General features: G+C 41.3%; 1 pseudogene; it reads left to right on the top strand.

Annotated features, from left to right (window-relative positions):
- The first annotated feature begins 507 nt into the window (after positions 1–507).
- Positions 508–3,725, top strand: LOC102839970 (annotated as a pseudogene).
- Positions 3,726–6,600: the final 2,875 nt, after the last annotated feature.

A 6,600-nucleotide genomic window follows, 5' to 3' on the forward strand; every position in this document is an offset into this window, starting at 1 on the left:
ATCCACCCTGGCTTTGGGGTGCCTCATTGTCCCCCTCTTTCTGTCTGTGTGTGTATTCTTTCGCTATCTATCGCCACTGGATCTCCACTCCTCATGAACCAAACACTCGTGAACAACACAACTATGTCGAGGTCAGACCCCGACAAGTTTGAACTTCAAGGTCAGTGGTACAAGCTCACCAACTGCTCCTTAGAAACCTTATACAGGGTCGCTGTGGGTTGGAACCAACTCAATAGCAGTTGGTAAGTAGGGTTGTTATTATTTTTAAGTGCTGTTGATTCCTGTATGGGGTTTCCAAGGAGCAGCTGATGAGCTTGAACCACCAACTGTGCAGCTCAAAGGACTTTGCAGTCCGATGCATTAGCCCACAGCACTGGCAGTGACACCTGTTACCCCGTTGATCGCCAGGGATGATTTGCCTGATCTGGCTGGCTAAGCAGATGTCCCCTTCCTCCCTCACTGCTCCATGTGCAGTCCTTCCCAAAGCTGTGAGCTAGATTGAAGAGGATGAACTTCTCTGATATAGGAGGATCATCCTTCAGTCAAGGGTATACGAGTAGCTACATTCCCCTGCTAGAATCTCCAAAGAAGCTCTCAAGGTAAGTAGGGTATACCACCCTTAATGACACCATGACCTTGATCTGATGGGAAGTCCTTGTGTGGTGTTCTGGGACAATGCACTGAATTAAAAAGTCAGTTAGACAATTCGAACTATTGACAAGAATGGGAAATTTCCAAGAGTGTGGCATGGAACACCTTTTATCTTTCAAAAGAGAAAGATGTGAGAAGAGAAAAAGGGGCCTGCTACCATCAAGAAAGTAGATCCAGGAGTGGAGTGCATCCTCTGGACCGAGAATCCCTATCCTGTGTTCCTAGAGCCGAGGAAAGGTAGATGCTAAGGCACCTGGGGATCTCCAAGGAATGTTGGGCTTACAAATACTGAAAGGAAACTAAGACCTTTCTCCAGAACCAGTACTCTGAATTTGTGAGATGCTTGGTAAAGTCGGGTGTTAGGGAAAAAGAAGAAGACCCTCAAAAAGATAGATTGACACACTGGCAGCAGCAGTGGGCTTAAGCATAGCAACAATTGTGAGGATGGGGCAGTGTTTTATTCTGTTGTGCATAGGGTTGCTATGAGTTGGAACCGACTCAATGGCACCTAACAACATCAGCAAACTGGGAGAGAATACATTTCTGTCTGTTAAAGCCTTTGAGTTTTTTGTGATCATTGCAACTAATTATCAAATCCAGAAGTGAAGTACAAAGTGCCATGGGAGGGATGGCAGGTGAAAGAATTGGTTAAAAAAAAGAAAAGAAAAGAAAGGTTAGAGGGTGTGTGGAGGTATGTTTGACTTTCAACTCATAGCAATCAAGGTTTGGATTGATGGTGATCTGTATTCTTTTTCCTCTATTGTGAATTTAATGAGGAAGTTTGGCACTGCCATGCTACTGTTTTTACACTCTGCAATACAAGCAAAATTTTCATTGTTTTGGTAGTATTACTGAAGCAGCTTGGATGATGCAGTGTTTAAGCGTTTGGCCAATAACCAGAAAATCAACCGTTTGAACCCTCCACCTGCTCTGGGGAAAAGATGCAGCACTCTGCTTCTGTAAAGCTTATTGTTAAGTGTCATTGAGTCAATTACAACTCATAGCAACCCTACATAGGATTTCTAAGGAGTGGCTGGTGAATTCGAACCATCAATCTTGTCAGTTGTTCAAATTGTCAGACTGACTTTTTAGTTCAGTGCATTCTCTCAGAGCTCCACACAAGGAATTCCCATAAATATTACAGCCTTGGGAAGTCTATGGGGCAGTTCTACTCTGTCTTATAGGGTAGTTATGGGTCAGAGTCAACTCAGGGGAATGACTTTGTTTGTTGTTGTTGTTTGGGGCAGGTATTACTATATCAACCTCCTCAATCTTGTAATGAAGCAATGTTAGAATACTGCCCAACATCTCTCTAAGGCACCCAACTGTTGTGATTGTGTGCTCTCAAGTTTACTCTAGTTTATTTTGACCGTATGTATGAAAGAGTAGAACTATCCCACCACATCGTTTCTTAGGTTCATCTTTTCTTCCATGGAATTGCTGGTGGGTTAAAAGCAGACTAGCTCTTTACCATTGTGCCACGAGGGCTCTGTATTCTAAGGCACTAACCACCACCATCGAGTCAATTCCGACTCATAACAACCCTGTGGTGGTGGTGGTGTGCCATGGTGTTGGTTCCGACTCATAGAGACCTTATACAGGTTTCTGAGGCTGTAAATCTTTACGGGAGCAGAAAGCCTTCTCTTTCTCCCACAGAACCACTGGTAGTTTTGAACTGCTGACCTTGAAGTTAGCAGCCTGATTCATAACCACTACGCTACCAGAGCTCTTTACCAACCCTGTAGGTCAGAGTAAAACTGCTCATTAGGGTTTCAGAGACTGAAAATCTTTATGGGAGTCAACAGCTTCATCTTTGTCCCGCAGAGCAGCTGGTGGGTTTGAATTGCCAATTTTGACTAACTCACAGCACCACTAAGGTTCTTAGTCTTTTTCAATTCTCATTCCCTGTTCTTCCTTTGAAATGACCTCAATCGAAAGGAGGCATGCAAGCTTCCTAAACCCCAGTAGCAGTAGTCACAGTATTAAGTAAAGACTGAACCCATCAGAATGAACCCCAAATTTTATACTCTGGAGTAAGGAAACTAAACCAGCCAGATATAGATAAGGTTTACCCACCTTTCCTGGTTAAGAAGAGGAAGCCCATTCGAGTGCTGTTCCTGTTACATGGAATTGCTGCAGAGCTTCTGGTGCTGAAAACACTTAGGCATCCAGAGAGACCTATACATTACCTCAGAGGTGAGGGCTGCATCATGGTGGGCATGGTGCAGCATCAGGGGAAGGTCTTGTACATTGGTAACATCCACAGCTTCACTCAGAAGTATGTTCTATAAAGGGGGCCATTCCATCTGGTGATTTGGTGGCAGTCCCTACAAATACCTCTCCATCATCAACCCTGTCCTCAAGGAACTCTATGAGGGCACTGACCACCTCGTCTTTGAATTTTCCCGCCTTCTGCATGATACATGGCTCAAAGACGGAGTCCCTTGCTCTTTGAGAACATGATGAACATGGGTGTTAGTGACAAGAGGGACATTTCATAATTTTTTTAGGTCCAACCCTGTAATGATTGATGCCAAAGAAATGTCAGAGGCACACAGGGCCAGCTGTTTCTGGAGTCACCTTCCTGGTATGAACAGACTTTGACATCCACTATCTCTGGTAGCGTAGTGGTTACAAATCGGGCTGTGAACCTCAAGGTCAGTAGTTCAAAACTACCAGCAGTTCCGCAGGAGAAAGATGAGGCGCTCTGCTCCCATAAAGATTTACAGCCTTGGAAACCCTGTGCAGGGTCTCTATGAGTCGGAACCGACTCCACGGCACTTAACAACAACAACAACAATGAACGCTAAACTGGAGCTGCAGCAATGTCTGCAACAAGGCAGCATCATCAAGTTCAGCAAAGTAAGGACCAGTATTACTAGGTCAAATGCCATAAAGGAGAGCAGTATTTCCCCATCTTCATGAATGAGAAAGAGGACATCTTAAGGTGCACTGAAAAGGAAAAGGTGTTTGGGTTCCCTGTACATTATACTGACGACTCCAACATGAGCTGCTTGGTGAGGCAGAGAGTACTGTTAATTATAATACAACCCAACTTCCTAGTGGTGCTTTGAAACAGTGGGATGAGTAAATACATCAGCATTCACGTTACCTTATGTACAAAGGGTTTTAACCAGAAAAGGGACAAAGCTGGACAATGAATTGTAATCATGTGGAGTTTCCACCCCAACTCACTCCAATACAAGCCTCAGTGTCCAAAAGAAGGAGGAGAATTTGGAAACAGTGGTCAGTTTCTACCTTCCCAATGTGATTAAGGTGAGAGGGTCATGACATGGGAAGCTGAGATGGAATTCATCCAGACTCAACAATAACCTTTTGATTTTTGTTCTAAAAGAAGACTCCCTTGTGGAAACAGCAGGATAAGGGGATCTTCAGCCTCAATTTTTCTGAAAACTTTAGCTGATTTGAGAGCTCTTTGTGGTGGAATCAGAAATCATCCAAAGTGTGGGACAGTGATAGTTAAAACTCTGCCTGGAACAAATAAAAAGACCTACAAAATGTAAACAAAAAAACCACACACAAAAAAAGCAATCCTTACACTCAACAAGGGTGATGGGTAAGAGTGTAACAAATCTGATTCCCCAAATACTCCAGGGGCTTGTGTATCATTTGAAGGATTTGGAAAGCAATATGTATATAATGAACTACATGTCATGTCTGAGTATTTTGTCTTGAGGATAAAATACGACAGGTGAAAAATGTTAATTGCAACATTATATATGACCTCAAAAATTTAAATGCAAATTAAGTCTTAACTATGGGACAATGACTAAATATATGATTGTATTTCAGTATTATATTATGCAAATCTCAGGAACTACAAAGAAGAACTATTAATGATATGATTTCAAGCAAAAAAAAAAAAAAAAAACTTCAAAATAATATTGCATTTATTATAGTAATTGCAGCTACATACAATGATATATACATGGAAACAAGTGATTCTCCATCCTGGGTGCATATTAGAATCTCCAGGGAGAATATTGCAAAATATGTAAAAAATGTGGATGCCTCAGAAATTCAAATTTAATTGATCTGAAGTAAAACCCAGGCTTTGGTATTTTTTCCTAAAGCTCTCCAGATAATTCTGATATTCAACTATTAACAAAACTTGAGAATGAGAAAACAAGCAAACAAACAATGCCCTTCAAAATAAATGAAGAAATAGTTCATTTTTACATTTTCACAACTTGGCATGTTTCACATATTCAAATATCCTCTCATCTGTCATATTCACATATTCACAACTTTTTGTTTGTGTTGGCATTTCTCACCCTTGCCTAAACCTCAAAATGTTAAGGATTTTATAGTTTCTCTGGAAGCTAAAACAAAATGGTAGGTCCAACTGTCTCTATAATAGAACACGGGAGAGAATAGAGATTAGTGGGGGATTCTTGTAGCATTGTCATTACAAGGCAGGCTGTTAATCTTAGGGTCAGCAGTTCGAAACTACCAGTGGTTACATGGGAGAAAAGTGAGGCTTTCTGCTCCTGTAAAGATTTACAGTCTCGGAAACCCTATACAGGGGAGCTATGAGTCAGAACTGACTCCACGGCACATAACCACCACCATCTTTTCATGTATATATTAATACGTGGAAACATCAGAATCTGATTTAGTAATTTTCATAAATGTGCTATTACATAGGCCACCTGAGTTGTTTTTTGTAGGTTGTTGTTGTTGTTAAGTGCCATTGAGTCGGTTTCATCCATCCCATTGCGACCCGGTGTAGTAGGGTTTCAAGGAGCGATTGGTGAGCTTGAACCACTGACCTTGTGGTTCAAACACACTTTGCAAACCAGCATACAAACCCGCAGCACCACACCAGGTGGATTAGTAACAGTAGAATTCATACAGATGCTTTTCATTCTGCCTTACTAGCAATTCCATCTGTGTTCTTTGATTGATTTTCTTCCTGTACGTGTTGGAGCAACTCAGAGCCCAGTCCTCAATTCTGTACACACGTACACACATGCACGCACACACAGTACCTGAGTAATCTATACAGAGATGCCTCTCAACAATTCAACTGCTGCGCTGATCTCTTCCATGAACTCTAGAGCCATATACCCACCTACTTCCTCAATATTGCCACTTGAATAGGCATCCTAACCTTAACCAAAACTGAACTTTTAATTTTTGCATTTAGACATGAATCTCAACCAATATTCCCATCTCAATAAATAATACCACCATTCAAACAATTGTCTGAACCAAATCTCAGTATCATTCTTTACCCTCCCCACAACTCGTTGTTTTTGCTCTTGTCCCCCCATTATCTTAGTTAGGTCTGATCATGTTCTTTCCTCGGCATAGATCCTTCCAATTTTTTTTGTAACAATGAAAATAATGTGATATCAGCATGGCTGACCAACTGTGCTTGACCTAACTCCAAATTCCTATCTTATTGTTCTTCCATCACTCACTAAGCCCCAGGCTCACAGGACATCCTGCTTTCCTCAAAGGCACTACACATGCCCCAGCCTCAGGGTCTTTTTGCTTGTTTATCTTTTTTCATAGTATGCACAAATCCAAGATCTCTGCATAGCTAACCCTTTCACACTTCATTCCAGTAACTCTCAAAGGTCACCTCTACAAAGAACATTTTCCCAACCAACCACCTATCAAAAAGAGCACCTCCTCTCATGCCTCCCATACAATACTCTAGCCCTTTAAGATACTTACTTTGTTTTCATCTTTCTTATCATTACGTGCTGTTATTCATGTTTGCATTTATTGCCTGTCTTCCCCATAATTGCCAAAAAAACAAAAACAAAAACAAAACAAAAAACAAAAAAAACTGGGACTGGATCAGTTTTTATTTTTTTAAAGTTCACTTAAAAAGTAGTGGCTTACAATGAAAATAATTATAATGCCAACAAGAAGCCCCCAACACGCTTATGTCCATTTGTTTTACCGTGGTGCTTG

Source organism: Chrysochloris asiatica, unplaced genomic scaffold (assembly GCF_000296735.1).
Source record: "Chrysochloris asiatica unplaced genomic scaffold, ChrAsi1.0 scaffold00113, whole genome shotgun sequence".
Lineage (NCBI taxonomy): Eukaryota > Metazoa > Chordata > Mammalia > Afrosoricida > Chrysochloridae > Chrysochloris > Chrysochloris asiatica.